The following is an 18,404-nucleotide window of genomic DNA, read 5'->3' as shown; positions in this document are numbered from 1 at the left end:
CACACACACACACACACACACACACACACGCTTAAGGGAATACATAACCATATAAGATTCTATTAGAAAGAACTGCCATAATCAACCTTGACTTTATGAATTGTCAAAGTGAAAATTAATTTATATTTTAGTTAAAAAGATTTGGGTGGTTTTATATTTTTGCCAACTTCCCAAAAGATCTATGCTTCTTAGTATAAGTACAATATTAGAAGATTAATGTGACTGTTGTAGAATCTTCCTGAATTAAGCCAAAGTACAGAGTGATTTCATTTTATATCTTGACAATTAAACAATTTTATGTACTCTGAGATTATAGCTATGGAATGGTATATCTGGCCACTGGAAATGATCATATTTGAAATCTCTTGAGAATTAAAAAAATTGAATTCACAGTCTTTGTTATATAGAGAAAATCATTTTATTAGTACATCTCATACTGGCTTTCCTTTGGGACTACCTGTACTAAATAATCCTAAAGTGTTTTTGAGTGTAGCTTCTGGAGTGCTTTTAAGTTACAGAATCACTTTCCCTCGGACTAAAATGAGACTACTTATGGAACTAGAGTGTCATATGTTCAGAAATGAATACCACAGAAAGATGAAGTAGATGAAATAAACTAAAAAATAAGCCTTTTACCTAACATTTAAATATATAATTTTCATCATCAAATCTCTCTTAAAGTTAGTTTAATTCCTTACTATTCTAGAAATAGCATATATAGTGGAAAGACGAAAAGCTTGGGAGTCACATGAACTTAGGTTTGATTTCCAGCTTTAATATTTTCTTACTAGCTTACCTTTCAGATTCTCAATTTTCTCATTTATATGAATATGATAAGAATACTCACCTTAGATGATTATGGTGAGAATTAGAGTCACAAACAATTTAGCATCGTTTGGGACAAATAAGCACTTAGCATGGTGCCATTTTCTATTACTCTATTCCTAAATAATACAAGCATGTAGAGTTGGCTCTAGGCCATGCTCCTCAGGTTCCCTTCCAAACTGAAGGACTATTCCCCCAACTACTAGAAGTGCTCCTGACTGATAGTCCTCAACTTTTAACCTTCAACTACAGCAAGCTACCTAACCCAAGGTCAAGCTCCCTTCCCAATGACAGCCTACATTCAGCAAAGGGTTGATGAAAAGTTCCGAAAGACCTAGCCACCTCACTCCAGATCCAGAAACTCTGAAGGGCTTTCTCAGGCTCATTCCATGTATGGAGTGGCCTGAGTTCTCATTCCAACTGTGGAGTAACCCACCTGGCCCCTTTTCCATACCAGCTTCCTTCCTTCTCCCTACAGCTGCTCATCCCAAAAGTATTACCCCCAAAAACTTGGCAGCTAAGTTCCATCTGAGTCTGCTGTCTAGAGAATGTGAAACCTACACCTTGTAGCCACGTTTAATTTTTATATTTTATATTAGATTTTTTTCTGATTAGAGGTTTTATTGTATTTTTTCTATCATTTTACTTTTAACCTTTCTATATCATCATATTTAAGAGGTATCTCTTGTAAACAGTATATAATTAAGTTTTGTTTTAATCTACTAATGTATTAAGTCCATTTATATTTAAGGTAATTGCCAATATATTTGGCTTGATAATTATCTCTGTACTATTTGTTTTTCGTTTGGTTGTATCAGTTTTTTGTTATTTTTTTCTTTCTTTTGGGAAAAGTATGATTTATTATCTATTTCCCCCCCAAGAACTTGCCTTTTACATATTATTTTCCTATTTTGACATTTTTAACTGTTGATTTTAATCAATAAAATTTAGTCTTGCCACATGCTATACAATACAAAGCACTTAAAATACTTTTTATTTTTAATTTTACTTAAATCCAAGTTAGTTAACATATAGTGTAATAATGGTTTCAGGAGTAGAAATTAGTGATTCATCACTTACATATAATACCCAGTGTTCATCCTAACAAGTGCCTTCCTTAATGCTCATCACCCGTTTAGTCCATCCCCCCCCACCCAACACCCCTCTGGCAACCCTCAGTTTGTTCTCTGTATTTAAGAGTCTTTCTCTTACGGTTTGCTTCCCTTTTTTTCTTCCCTTCCCTTACGCTCATGTGTTTTGTTTCTTAAATTCCACATATGAGTGAAATCATGATATTTCTCTTTCTCTGACTTATTTTGCTTAGCATAGTACATTCTAGTTCCATCCACATTGTTGCATATGGCAAGATTCATTCATTTTGATTGCCAAGTAATACTTCATCGTGTAGGTGTGTGTGTGTATATACATACATACACACACACACATCTTTTTTCTAATTAATTATTTGTTTTTAATTTGCATCTAAGTTAGATAGGACATACTGCAATAATGATTTCAGGAGTAGATTCCAGTGATTCATCCCCTATGTATAACACCCAGTGCTCATCCCAAGTGTCTTCCTTAATGCCACTTGCCCATTTAGTCCATCCCTCCTCCACCAACAATTCTTCCAACAACCCTTAGTTTCTTCTCTGTTATTTAAGAATCTCTTATGTTTTATCTCCCTCACTGTTTTTATACTATTTCTGCATCCCTTCCCTTATGTTCATCTGTTTTGTATTTTAAATTCCACATGTGAGTGAAGTCATATAATATTTGTCTTTCTCTGACTTATTTCACTTAGCATAATACCCTCTAGTTCATCCACGCAGTTGCAGTTGGCAAGATTTCATTCTTTTTGATTAACGAGTAATACTCCATTATGTATGTATGTATGTATGTATGTATGTACGTATGTATGTATGTACATACTACAACTTCTTCATCCATTCATCTGTCGATGGACATATGCACTCTTTCCATACCCTGGCTATTGTTGATAGCACTGCTATAAACATTGGGGTGCACATGCCCCTTCAAAACGGCACACCTGTATCCCTTGGATGTACACCTAGCAGTGCATTTGCTGGGTCCTAGGAAAGTTCTATTTTTAACTTTTTGAGGAACCTCCATACTGTTTTCTAGAGTGGCTGCACCAGTTTGCATTCCCACCAGCTGTGCAAAAGAGATCCTCTTTCTCAACATCTTCACCACCATCTGTTGTTTCCTGAGTTGTTAATTTTAGCTCTTTCCATAATTTGGCTATTGTTGATAGTGCTGCTATAAACATTGGAGTGCATGTGCCCCTTGGAATCAGCATTTTTGTGTCCTTTGGAGAAATACTTGGTAGTTCAATTGGTGGGATGTAGGGTAGCTCTATTTTTAATTTTTGAGGAACCTCCATACTGTTCTCCATAGTGGCTGCACCAGTTTGCATTCCCACCAGCATTGCAAACAGTGTCCCTTTCTCCACATCCTCACTAACATCTGTTTTTGCCTGAGTTGTTAATTTTAGCCATTCTGGCAGGTGTGAGGTGGTATCTCATTATGGTCTTGATTGATTTGTATTTCCCTGATGATGAGTAATGTTGAGCATCTTTTCATGTGTCTATTAGCCACCTGGCTGCCTCCTTTGGAAAAGTGTCTATTCATGTCTTTTGCCCTTTTCTTTACTGGATTATTGGGGTTTTGAGTGTTTAGTCTGATAAGTTCTTTATAGATTTTTGATAGTAACCCTTTATCTGATATGTTTTTGCAAATATCTCCTCTCATTCTGTTGGTTGCCTTTTAGTTTTGCTGATTGTTTCCTTCATTGTGCAGAAGCTTTTTATCTTCGTGAGGTCCCAATAGTTCATTTTAGCCTTTGTTTCCCTTGCCTCCAGAGACATGTCTAGGGAGAAGTTGCTGCAATCAAGCTCAAAGAGATTGCTGCCTGTTTTCTCCACCAGGATTTTGATGGTTTCCTGTCTTACTCTTAGGTCCTTCATTTTATTTTGTTTATTTTGTGTATGGTGTATGAAAGTAGGTCCAGGTCCATTCTTCTGCATGTCACTATCCAGTTTTCCCAACACTATTTGCTAAGAGACTGTTTCTCTTCCCATTGGATATTAAAATACTTTAAATCTAGTCCTCTGTCTCTTGCCTTTGTGATCTTATTCTTATATATTTTAGTTCCAAATAGTTTTAAATTAAAAAAAAAACTATTATTTTTGTTTTATACAGTAAATATTCATTTGTATTTATCCACATCTGTATTATTCCCTTTGCTCTTCATTTCTGCCTGCATATACATGCTTATGTGTGGAATCAATTTTTATCTGCCTGAAGAACTCACTAGGTCTTCTATAAATTTATCTTTTGTTTTTTATTCAAACTATTTTTTTCAGCTTTATTTTAAAATGTCCGTTTTGTTGGATATAAAATTAAAGACTGACAGTTGCTTCCTTTTTGTTCTTTAAAAGGCTGTTTTGTTACATTTTGGATTTGTCCATTTCTGTTTAAAAGCCAGTTACCACTTTTATTCCATTCCTTTAAAAATAGTCTTTTTTCCCCTTCTGCCTGTATATGTAAGATTTATCTTCATTATGATTTTCAGCAATTTTACTATCAGTTTCCTCAATGTAGTCTTCTTCATATTAATGTCTTGATTAGAGTTCATACTCCTTTACTCATTCTTAAACATATGCATTATATAGGTTTTGGAAATTTCTCACACTTATCTCTTCAAGTATTGCTTCCTCCCCATCTCCTTTTTTTCTTCACCTTGATATCCAGTCACATGTTGTTTGTTCTATTCTTTAGGTCCCATATGTATCTTACCCATCTTTTCTGTACTTTCAATAATTCTTTTTTTCCTCTCTGCTAACCCTCAATGTTGTAATCTCTAAATAATGAATGGCTTTTTTATAAAAATTATTTTATGTTAACTCCAGTATGTAGACTCACGTCTCATGAGTCTGTTTAAATTATGTGGGTATTTTTCTGCTTATTTAAGTGCTTTATTTATTTTCTGTATGTCTGATTATTTTTTATAGAGGGTTAAATATGATAAGCTATAAGATAATTTAAAACTTTGTATTATCTTTCTTCACAGATTTACTTTTGCCTTAATAGGCATCTAGAGTAGAGGAAGATCACTTTAATCCATTTCAGATTTAGCTAATTTAAAATTCAGTCTTAATGTTGTTCTCTATATAGTCCATCCTTTTCCTAAAGTATAGCTTTTAAGAGTCAAAACTGAAAGCCTCGGTGTTTACTCATTCCCCTTGATTGTCTTAGTAGTTTTCCAGTGTCTTCAAAGAGATTTTGTCTTGTTTTGTTTTTATATTTTACTAAAGTTTTTTAGGTGTTCTTAGCAGGAGGGGATATATAAGCTGATCTACCATAGACAGGAGTTTCAGACTTAACTCATTTTTGATTCTCCAGCACCTAGTAAAATGCTGGTCTCAGTAGTAATGCAATCAATATTTGTTAAATGATTTAAGGCAAAAAAAAAATAACATTTTGTTTCAAGGGAAAGGATAGTAATTCAGTTTTATTGTTGCTTAAGTTGTTAAGGATATAGCAACAAGCTATAAGGCTGGCACAATAATCAGAGGCTAGATTTTCAAGGGCTTTCCATGTGTTGAGACATTATTGTGAAAGTAATGGAAAACATTGATTTTCTTTCTTCTATACATTGTAGTGGAATCATCAGTTATAGACCCTTGGTCAACAAGAACTGAATTTGACTCCATGATGCACCATGCATTATGTCAAAGTAGAAGGCAGGATCATAAGTAGGATATTAGTTCTATCTTCAAGAGTCATAAAGTTTATAAGACAATGTAGGGAATAAAAAGTTTGATTTGTATACAAAGAAGTTCAACAATTATGTGTGTTGAAGTTCTTAAATGCAAGCAACAGCAAGCAATCCTGGCAGATATAAAAATAATTGCCATGCATTAAAATAATACTGAATAAGTAAAAGATTCTCCGGGAGGCCAGGGAATAAGCCTTGCTAATCAGCAAGAATAATTTTTCATTTCATATTACATTACTATGGCAAAGACAGTCAAATCCCCCTAGGCCCCTTTCTTATAAGGACACTTTTGATGGCTTTTAGGGCTCACTTAGATAATTCAAAATAAGCTTCTATTCTCAAGATCCTTAATCACATTTACAATGTCCCTTTTTTCCATATATACATGTGAAAACATTTACCATATATTTTTCCATATATCTGTCTATATCTATATCTATATCTATATCTATATCTATATCTATATCTATCTATCTATATCTCTCTATATAAACATTTACAGGTGCCAGATATTAGGACCTGATAAAATTGCAGGCATAATGCAGACCATTATGCAGCCTGTTGCAAATATTTTCCCAGAATGAATGCAAAGGCATACATGAGGAGGAAATTGTCTCTTGTTAAACCACAAATTAAAGAGATTTGAAAAAAGTGTAAAACTGAACCACTGTTTTTAACATTTTTTTATTTAGAAAATACTACCTTTTAAATCAAAGTATACTGTTGAAATTAACATGTACTGGGTTTATTATTGTTATTATTACATTGTTATTTTAAGTGAATCAATAAATATTTTAAATGACTTAGTATCAATAGACAGAACCTGAATAAATTTTCAATTTATTTGAATATAAATAATTTGCAATAATTTGCAAAGTGTAAACTCCAAAAAAATGGGAATATTTGCATTACCAGTACTTAAGTAAGAGTAAACAAAGAAAAAGTGAGTTCCTAGGAGGCCAGTGGTATGTGTTTTACTGCTGTTTAATATGTGCCTTGTATAACATATGAAGTTCAAAATGTTAAACCATATCTTTCACTGTGTGATTTAATTTTATATACAATGTTATAAACAGGAACACTAAGTCAAGATACTAAATATTCTTAAACCCAAGTTCCTTGAGTAGCTTTTACAGTCTCTCCAAAGATATCATGGAATTTCTTCAGTTGAAAGCCTCCCAGATTATTATCAATCTCAGAGTTGTCTAATAACATGCTTCTTAATTGCTGCTTGCCTTTTAAATCACAACATCTTTAATCACCTGCCAAGGGAGAAAACAATACCTTCCTCAGGCTACCAATGATATCCTTGAAATTTCTTCTTAAATTCAAGAGTATTTTGTGGTCTTCCTAAAGAAGTTGTAAGAACGTGTAAATGTGAGAGCTTTCTCTTGCAAATACAATTTCCTTTAGCTGCACAGAACTTTCTACAAAATCCTGTGACACTGTAGAGATCTTTTTTGGATTATTCAGGACTCCTTGTTGGATTGTACAAGTCTATGTTCATAGTCACTAGACTGTCACTTAATAGGATGTGTGCTTATTTTTGAATAACACAAATTAATCTAAGACCTTAGTCTCTGGTATAAGATAGATGTTGGGCCAAATCCTGTATTAGCCGTTTCCTAGTTGTGACCCTCCTGAAATCACTCAGCTCTGAAGTTGTTTCCTCTATTGTAAAAGGGAGAAAACAGTATCTATCTAGGAAATATATATATAAATTAAGGATTATACCATAAATGAATCAGATGTATTCAATTAATATTATTGCTATTTTAGGGCATTTCTTTTTTTTTTATTCCCTGATCTGGTACCCTACATGTCTCTATTCCTGAGCCCATCAATGTTAGTTTTGGACAGCGTCTCAGGGGAAAAAAGAGAAGTATCTGCTCAGTCTTTTTAAAAGTTTGTATTTCTGACCAAACCTAGGTCAAGGCCAAAATAGGAAGGAAGTGCACTTCGTTTTCCTGTAAGTAATTGATCTTCTACCTCCTTGATTTTCATGCTCAGCTCATTTATTAATTACCTTGCCCAGGGCTCCTGGTTTGTTGCTTCAGTTCACCCATCTTTGGATACTGAACACAGAAATCTTTGTTTAAGTCACAAAACCTAGAAGTATGACATGATGTGGGAAACAAAGGCAAAAAAAAAAAATTAAATTTCTCTACTACTTATAGCCCATTGACAAGCTATATTCACCTGATAAAAGGACTTTTATATGTTAACTGAAAAGAATGCATTATCTAGAACTTCCAGATACCTTTTCAAAAAGAGAGAAGGCATTATAGGGGAAGGAGAATTTAAGCACTTCAAAACACAAAATATTGACAATAAGCAAATAATAATGCAATTATTGCTAAAGGGACTCATAGATAAATCCGTTGAAACAATGATTAACATTTATACATTTAGAATATTAAAACCTAGAAAAATTCAAAGAGAAAGAAAGAAAGAAAGAAAGAAAGAAAGAAAGAAAGAAAGAAAAATGGAAGGATAAAAAAAAGACCCATAAATACAGAGAACAAAATGATGTGTGCCAGAGAGAAGGTAGGTGGGAGATGGGCAAAACGGGTGAAAGGGTAAGGGAGATAAAGTTTTCCAGTTATAGAGTAATTCATGGGGGGTGAAAGGTACAACATAGGAAGTATAGTAAATGATATTGTAAGAGATTAAGAGATGATACCTACACTTGTGGTGAGTGTAGCATAATGTATACACTTGCCGAATTTTTATACCTGAAACTAATGTAAAAACGTGTGTCAACTATACTTCAATAAAAAAGAATCAGACATTTTTTAAAAACAAAGAATATTAAAGAATATTAAAACTAAAATATAGCTAAAGACCCCTTTTCCTATGAAATGACCTATTCATGCATTAATTGACACATCCAATAAACTTTGTTTTGTGGTGCATAAATTCAAGAAATCAGACCGCTTCTCTTAATAAGGAGTTGCAGTATAGCTGCAGAGATTAGCTGTAAACAAATACATATAATTAATTCTTAAAAACAACAAAATAGTGTTGTATAGAAAATCTTCTGAGAACATGGAGAAGGGAAGTTCACACAATGAACACCTGAATGTTCACAAAGAAGTGTTCACACATTGTGAATATTTGAATGTGATTGAGGGTATTTTAAGACTATTAGGACTATTTGTGTGTCTGGAACTTAGGTAAGAGGTCTGAACAGCAGGGGATGAGGCTATAAAACTTACGTGATACCAGATAATGAATTTTACAAGCAGGCCCTGAGTAAACACTGTCAGTATTTTAAAATGCTGCCATGACACTCTCAAAGGTGGCTCCCAGAATCCCTACCCGGTGATATCCGCACCTTTGTATGATCCCCTTTTTGAGTGTGGGAGGAACTAGTGAGTTGCTTCTAAACACAATATGGAGAAGGTAAAAGGATGTTAATTAGGTTACATAACGATTACAATGTCTGTCTTGCCGGGAGATTCTCCCTTACAGGTTTGAAGAAGCAGGCTGCCATGTAGCTAGCTGCCCAAAGAACATGACCACCAGGCAAAGATCTGAGGGCAGCCTGTAGCTTCCAGCCAACAAGAAACTGAAGTATTCAGTTTTCAGTATACGATCCACAAGGAACTGAATCCAGCCAACAACCGTGTGAACTTGGAAGCAAATCCCTCTCCAGTTGAGCCCTTAGATAAGTCAGCTCTAGCCAACACCTTGATTGATGCCTTGCAGGGAGCAAGACTGAGCTGTGATTCATCACCCACAGTAATTGTGAGAAACTCAAGTATGTTTGTTGAAGCCTTTAGATTTGCGGTAGTTTGTTACACAGTAATAGGTAACTGTACAAGGTTGTTGGCCTATTTAGATTTATTATAAACATACACGGTAGCAGTAAAGAAGATGCCCTCAAATTTGATGTTCTCAAATTTGAACTCATTACTTCACCTTTTACAGCTAGTGTCCGTTCTTTAGCTCAGACTGAAATAGCCTCCAATAAATTATGCATAATTTAGATTAAATAGAGCCAAAAAACATTTCAACTGTTAGCCACACAACTGAGAAATATCACTAAGTAATTTAATGGGAAATAATTATTTATGAGACAATATTTCTATTAAATGTCATTGACTTCTGAAAAATATTAACCACATTGCCCTTTAGTAATAATACACAATATTTCATGTACCATTGTTCTTGTTATTGCTCTCTATTTTGGGGGAATTTTTGTATAATATTCAAAGCAAAATGGTTTTTGTTTTCACCTAAGCATTTATTAAATTAGCCTTTCTTTCTCAGGAAATGTTTGATTTATGTTTAAAGCTGTTCTGAAATACTGGCAAGAAAAGCAAGAATTTTGTGACAGTGTATTGTGAACAATATGTGTTTGACAGCGGGCATCATGCTTTATCTGAAAGGAAAGTTATTTGATTCTTGAAGTCAGCAAAGTTCAATTGCATTTTCCATAGGAAAAACTTCCAGTAATAATAAAAATTGTTTAGAAATAAACATATATCAAAGAAATAAATTCACTATTTAGAAATGCAATCTACATAATGATACCACTATTAAAACCTGAAATTTAGGCACTTTATGGTCCAAGCTGATGAACACTTTCCTCTTGAAATTATAGTGCTATATTTTTTTTCCACCCTAGGAAAACGTTATTTAAAAAACACAGCAAAGGGGGGAACCTGGGTGGCTCAGTGGGTTAATAAGCATCTGACTTTGGCTCAGGTCATGATCTTGTGGACCATGAGTTCAAGCCCCATGTCGGGCTCGGAGCCTGGAGCCTGTTTCATATTCTCTCTCTCTCTCTCTCTCTGCCCCTCCCCCGCACATGCTCTCTCAAGAATGAATAAATGTTAAAAAATTTTTTTAATAAATAAGTAAATACACAGCAAAGGAAACAGGGACATTTTCCAGAATCATGCATATGTTTTCTATGAAGCCAACTTTATTATTTTTTTAATGTTTATTTATTTTTGAGACAGAGGGAGACAGAGCATTAATGGGGGAGGGTCAGTGAGAGAGGGAGACACAGAATCTGAAGCAGGCTCCAGGCTCTGAGCTGTCAACACAGAGCCCGACATGGGGCTCGAACTCACAGACCGTGATATCATGACCTGAGCCTAAGTCGGATGCTTAACCGACTGAGCCACCCAGGCGCCCATATTAAGCCAACTTTAATTGTCTCCATAATTGTTATAGAAAGCAGTTCTTCCACCTTCCACTTTGTAGGCTTAATTCCAAAGAGGCCCTGCAGTGCTCTAATCCATCCTTCTCTTTAAAAGAGTTCTGTGTACAAACCCTTAGAGACACAAAGATGTCCCTTACTGAAATAATGTTTAATGCTGAATAAACATGTTATGCATCTTTAATGATATGATTTCAGATAATTAATCCTCAAAATTAAATACTAAGTTATGGTTCTGCATATGTTATCTTAATGAAAGCATTTTAATGATCTTAGGTCATGCATTAAAAACAAATTTTTTTTTACATTTTTATTTATTTTTCAGAGAGAGAGGGAGAGACAGAGCACAAGTAGGGCAGGGGCAGAGAGAGAGGGAGACACAGAATCTGAAACAGGCTCCATCCTCTGAGCTGTCAGCACAGAGCCTGACGAGGGGCTAGAACTCACAGACCTTGAGATCACGACCTGAGCTGAAGTCAGACGCTTAACCGACTGAGCCACCCAGGCACCCCTTAGGTCATGCATTATTAGAAAAGTTGGACAGTTTATAAACTCTCTTCTTGTAAAATGAGTGGTCTTGTGAAAACTTATTTCATGGACCACAGCTGAGGTGTGCTGTTAGCTGACTGTGGTTTTTCCTTCCCTCAGTTACCCAGTGCCTTCAAACTGCACCCCCTTCACATTCCATTCCTTCAAAAACTCTGCTCCTAGGAAAATATCCAATTTTTCAGAGAAAACCTGTAAGTCCTATCCTGCCTTCTCCAAACTACTCTCTTTTCTAGCTGTGGTAATAACTCTCTAGGGCAAACTTGGTCCTGAGGCATTGAAACACAAATTTATCTCACCCCATTTAAGAGCAAATAACAACTCCTCAAAGCAAACTATAACATCTGAGAAGCTTAAGGGTCTTTCTCCTCACTTGAAATTTTTGTTTGAGTAAGACTCATTTTAGTAGATGATACATATATACATACGTATGATACATATACATATATATGTAATTATATATATACATCTATGTATCTATCTACCTATGTATAGATGGATATATACATACATATTTTTGGTGAGGAAGATAACTGATTGTCTTTATTTTTAGTAAATTTCTCTGCAAATCTTTTGTCTCTTTATTAGTTCACACCTTTGAATGTATGATAATTTATGTACATATTTCTTCCCTAACCCACTCTTTCCCCACACACATGGAAAAGTAGTCTTATAGACTGTATTTCTAGATAAAAAATATGTTAGCTATCCATATCAGACTTGTAATAAAAATGTAAAAATGTAAAAGGATTTTCCTCTCAGAAATGAAAATTATACTCTTAATATAATCTCTGAAAAATCAAATTTAAAGAAAAGTCTTTTTTTTTTGTTTGTTTCTTTTACCACCTAAAACTAAATACCATATTCTGGTTTCCCCAGCATGTTCCTTTTTCCATGTGAAGAACAAATCAAGTGTAAATGTGTGATAGTTGGAAGTTTCCACTTATAAAACTCTAATTTTCTTGACAGAGATGTCCTATAGTCAGAAATTTGCTTGCAATACATTTAATAAATTGAAATAGCAATTGCTTTTTCTTGAGTTCTGCCAGAAGCTCAACATGTAGGTATACATAATTCACTCCTAGCAGGAGCTAAATTTTGGAACTATAAGAACAAGATGAGCAAACCTCAAATGTCTAACTGTAGTGAACAGGAAGATTGTTTTGGAAGAAAATATAGTAAGGAGAAATTAAAACCGAGCAGGTACCTTGCAGAAAATACATATACTGGCTACATTTTGATGAACTGCTTTTTCTCTGTAGGGTTTTTATCCTCCCCCCCTGCCAAATCAGGCAGTAGTTTTAAATTTTTTAATTTCGTAGGTGCTCCTGGGGGGCTCAGTCGGTTAAGCATCCAACTTCGGCTCAGTCATGATCTCACAGTTTGTTCGAGCCCCGTGTCGGGCTCTGTGCCAACAGCTCTGAGCCTGGAGCCTGCTTCAGATTCTGCGTCTCCCTCTTTCTCTCTGCCCCTCCCCCACTTGCTCCAGACCATGTGCCTCTCTTTCTCTCAAAATTAAATAAACATTTAAAAAAATGTAAATAAATATTTTTAAAAACTTCTTTGTTTACTGAGAAATGAAATTTTCTTTACATCTTTTTCCCCCTCTTAATCTTTTTGGAATAGCTTCATGTTTTGTATACATTTATCAGCAGGGATACCTTCTATGTCTCCTCTTTATACATGTTACACTTCATGCTACTTTCTTCGGTCATTCTACTCTTCTCCTACAGACACATGCATATGTACACATGCACACACATAAAAATACATGCATATATATCTATTAGTTAAAAGAAAAGTATTACCAACCAATATAACTTCTGTTGAATGTGTTAAATGGTCATGAGGGAGGATAAAAATCTTTGAATTCTTCAAAGATCTATGATTCTGCAGAGTTGTTGGAAAAAGAATAGTATTGTACTTCCCAGAATATCAGATAGTTTCTAGCCTTGCCCCATATACCCTTATGACAGGACCTCCCTGAACGATGCTACAAACTAGTATCTATAATATAGATATTTTTTCGATTTTATTAAAGTTGAAAAACATAAAAGACCACAAGACGTTGGAAAGGAAGCCAAGACTAAAATCATAATAACAAAAACAGGGAATAGGAACAGAACATGCATTTCGAAGGTTTTGCATATTATTTATCATATTATTACATAAGTTTCCTCTAAGTTGGAAAGCTTGCTCTTATCAGGTAATTAAACAAACAAATTTATAAATGGTCCATTAGAATCTGGGAGGCAAGTTTAAGCTTATAGCTATGGGAGCATTCTAAAGCTTTTATAGCTTTGTTATCCATATGGTACCACTGGCCACATGTAGCGATTTAAATCCAAATTTAATCAAATCAGATCAAATAAAAAAATTCAGTTCTTCAATCACACAAGCCAAATTTCAAGTGCTTCATAAGAGTCCATGAGGCTACTGGCTGTTTTATTGGAGGCTGCAGATACAGAAATTTTTCATCATTGCATGATGTTCTATTTATCAGTATTACTTTATAGATATAACCTGTGTGTAACAGGAGGCAAGCAGTGGTGATTTATAAACACATGCAGAGAAACCAAGCTATCTCCTTATGGATTGTGGGTAGTACAGTAGAAACTGCTAGCTGTTCCTAATATCTCTCTTCCCCCCCCCCCCCCCCCCCCCCCCGATGTTTAGCTGGGCATATAATTGTCCAGAATAAAGGCCATGTCCTCCAACCTCATTTACAGCTAGGTCAAATATAGATATAAATGGAAGTGTTATAGGTCAAATCCCTGGAGTTGTCCATTAAAGACAGCAGACTCTAATTTTTGGTCCATTTTCCTGGGCCCTTTCTTCTAATATGCTACCTGAATGTGAATAATGTGTTCCAAACCCTACATGCCATATTCAACTATTAGAACAATAATACCCAATAGGGTTGCTGAAGCAGTAAGTAGAGAAAAGCCTGTATTTCTGGGGACCTCATGGAGCAAAGCCATCAATACCAGCCTGGAACTGCCCATATCCCGACTTTTATATAAAAAAGAAATACATTTCATTTGATTTAAGCCTCTGTACGTGTTAAGTCTCTAGAAGTAAAATATAAACCTAAAAAATGACTCTGATTACATTGCCTATGACCGACCATTTTTGTTTCTGGACCTTTTTGTTTGTTTTCATATTTTTGTCAAGATGGGAAATATATTTTGAAATGGTTTTATTGCAAAACCCACTGGATTTCTATCTCACATTTCCCTCTTTTTTTTTTTTTTTTAATACCAGAGGAATTACAGCAAATTCCTTTGTGCTGTCTTTCGATATGTTGTACCTTTTTTTTATCACTATGCTTTTTGATTTTAATATCTGTCTCCTCTTGGCAGTTTGTAAGTACCTAAAGAATGGGTCTAATATTTATTTGTCTTATCCTCTATCATACGGTGGCCACTTGATGTGTGCAATCAGGAGGAATCAAAGGAGGAAGGAATGACTAGCTGGGTAAGAGTGGGTCATGATCTGCCACAAGGTAATATGGTGATGAATGAACAGGGGGATTGTGATGTCTTAAGTGAACTAGAACTCAGACACTTAGATCGTTTCTTAGATAGAAACCACATGGGTAATCCTAAAAATAGCCTGTCTTTCAGTATCACAGTTGGATGAAATCACATATGAGAATTTTCCTATGGCTTATTCACACAGCTCCTAATAAGAACACAGTCTTAGAGATGAGGTTTTTAAATAACAATCAGAATGCTCTGTCCTTTACAGTTCATACGTATACCTCTTTATGTGAGTTCAAAGGAAGCACAAGTTATGTAATTGGAAAATCAGAGAGCTGTTATGAGAACTTGGAATAGGTACAAGAATAATGACGTAATTTAAATATATATGTATATTATGTATGGGGGATTTGTAGACATTTAAAATTATTCATGGATTCATGGATATTTATTTTATATTTTGGAGTCTAATCTATTACTAGTTTACATATTATTTTGTTCATATTTTTCCAGGCTTGGACATGGCAAGCTCTTTTAGTTGGCTCCTGCGGCCTTTCAACATATCACCATCATTGTGGCTTTTGTTTTTTTGAGAACTCCTTCACTTTCTGGCATGAAAAGGGGCTCATCTTGTATATTTGCTGTATATTTTCTGTCTCAGTCCTAGAAATAGCCATGTTGTAATGTTTTGTTTGTCTGTCTGTTTGCTTGTTTTTAGTAGAAACCAAGGTATAAGTGCTAAGTGTAATCACTACTACTGTGGTAAACTTGCTTCTGGGCCCTCTCTGCTGACAGAGAAAGCAATATATGTACATATACTAACCTGTATATCTATACATAACTATGAGTATTTCTGTCGGTAAGGCTTTCTATGTATGTCAAATTAAACATGCGTTGAGACTTACGTCTTCATCTTGAATCCGTTACCACATCGATTATCATACCCTCCTCCCGTTGCTTATCTCTGTCCTCCCCCTTCTAATAGTGAAAACCTGGTTCCCACTACCGGTCATCCATTTCCTTAACTCTTTAATTCCTCCCGTATATGCATATACAGCAGTATCAAAACTGTTAATCTGTTCTACATTGAGAAACAATTTTGTCAACTAGAGTACAGTGCTTACGCACAATTCTTTTTGCCTTTAGTCTTCCAGACTTCACTCATTTCCAACATTACTTTGGTCACCAGCTTTTTCCCCCATACCACATCAGTGAGGATATGTTATATATATATATATATTTTAATTTTTTAATGTTTATTTATTTTTCAGAGAGACAGCGCATGAGTGGGGGAGGGACAGAAACGGAGGGAGATACAGAATCCAAAGTGGGTTCTAGGCTCTAAGCTGTCAGCACAGAGCCTGATGCAGGGCTCCAACCCACCAACTGTGAGATCACGACCTGAGCCCAAGTTGGATTCTTAACCGACACAGCTACCCAGGCGCTCCTCTCATAAATTTGTAATACACTTTTTCATATTCTTCATTCCATCCTGGGACCCTCCAATCTCCTAAATACTTTTTTAATTTGCATTTATTAAGCTTCACTCATTGTGTTGTAAAATTCTATGGGGTTTGATAATACATAGTATCATGTATATACGATTATACTATCAAATAGAATAGTTTCACTGTCCAAAAAATTCCCCTGTGCTCCAATGTGTTCAACCCTCAACCCTTCTGCTGAATCCCTGGTAGCCACTAATCAATTTACTGTGTTAATGTCTTTTCCAAATGTCCAATAATTGGAACTCTACAATATGTGGTCTTTTCATACACATTTTTTCACTTAGCAATATTCATTTAGTATTCATCCATATCTTTGCCCAGCTTGAGAACTCAGCACTCATTTTCTTTCCTCTTCTTCTTCTTCTTCTTCTTCTTCTTCTTTTTTGAGAGAGACAGAGAGAGAGAGATCTCACAAGAGTGAGATCATGACGTGAGCCAAAATCACGATTCAGATGCTTAACCTACTGAGCCACCCAGGGGGCTCCTCAGTATTGAATAGTATTCTGTTTATTTGTTCACCCATTGAAGGACTACTTGTTTCCTCCAGTTTTTAGAGATTATGAATAAAGCTGCTTTAAAACATCTGAGTGCCAATTTTTATGTGCACACAATTTTCGGATCAGTTGGGTAAATGCCTAGGATTGTAATTGCTGGATCTCATGGTAATATTGCTTTCAGCTTGCTAAGAAACTCTCACCGTGTGGTCTGGAATGGCTACGCTATTTTGCATTCCCACCAGCAGTGAATAAGAGTTCAAATTGCTCTTCACCCTCACAAACAGCTGGTATGAATTATCATTTTATTATTTTCAAATTTTAGACATTCTAATAGGTGTGTACCGGTATTTAATTATTATTTTAATTTATAATTCACTATTGAAAAGTAATGTTAGGACTCAACATTTATTTTCCACCTGTAATGTAACATCTTTGGTGAGGTGTCTATTTAGGTATTTTTCTCATATTTAAATTAGACTATTTATTTCTTATTGAGATTTAAGAATTAAATATTTTGAACATTAGGTCCATTAGTAGATGCACGTTTTGCAAATATTTTCTCCCAGTCTGTGCTACTTCTTTCACTCTATTAACATTTTCTTTCCCAGAGCAAATTTGATTAATTCTGTTTGTCAATATTTTATCAATTGTGTCTTTGACTTTGCATCTGAAAATTCATCACCACCCTCCAAATCAAGTATATATTCTCCTAGAAATCAAATACATTCTTCTAGAACTTTAGAGTTTTGCATTTATCATTTAAATCCGTAATCCACATGAGTTAATTTTTTGTATCTAGAAAGGTCTGTATCTCAATATATTTATTATTATTATTTTATTAGGAATGCCCAATTACTCCATCACCCTTTATAGGAAAGACTATTCTTTCTCCATTGATTTGTCTTTGCTCCTTTATCAAAGATTGTTTTAATATATCTGTGTTGGCCTATTTCTAGGCTCTCTACCATAGTCCATTGCACATGTGTCTATTCTTTTAATCAATAACACACTGTCAGTATAACTATAGCTTTACAGTGAATCTTAGGGTATTATCATGATGGGTTTTTTTAAATGTTATACACTTTAGAATTCATGTGATAATATTTCAGAATTTTTCCATCTGTGTTCATGGATGCTATTTGTCTCTCCTTCCTTCTGATGGTCTCCATCTGTTTTTGATAGTAGAGAAATGCTTGCCTCAAAGATTGAAATTGTAACTGTTCCCCCTTTTTCTACTTTCTGGAAGAGATCATGAAGAATCAGTATCATTTATGGCTTAAATATAAACTTCACCAGTGAGGTATGCCCAGGTGGCTCAGTTGGTTGAGTGTCCAACTCTGGATTTCAGCTCAGGTCATAATTTCAGGGTTTGTGGGATCAAGCCCTGTGTCAGGCTCTGTGCTGATGGTGTGGAGTCTGCTTGGGATTCTCTCTCTGCCACTCCCCTGATTGATCCCTCTCTCTCTCTCTCTATTTCTCAAAACAAATAAAATAAACTTTAAAATAAAATAAAATACAATTCACCAGTGAGACAAACTGGGACAGATGCTTTCTTTTTTGGAATATATGAAT

The sequence above is a fragment of the Panthera tigris genome, chromosome B4 (genome assembly GCF_018350195.1).
Source record: "Panthera tigris isolate Pti1 chromosome B4, P.tigris_Pti1_mat1.1, whole genome shotgun sequence".
NCBI lineage: Eukaryota > Metazoa > Chordata > Mammalia > Carnivora > Felidae > Panthera > Panthera tigris.
The sequence above is the reverse complement of the archived record's forward strand: the minus strand, read 5'-3'. Positions refer to the sequence as shown.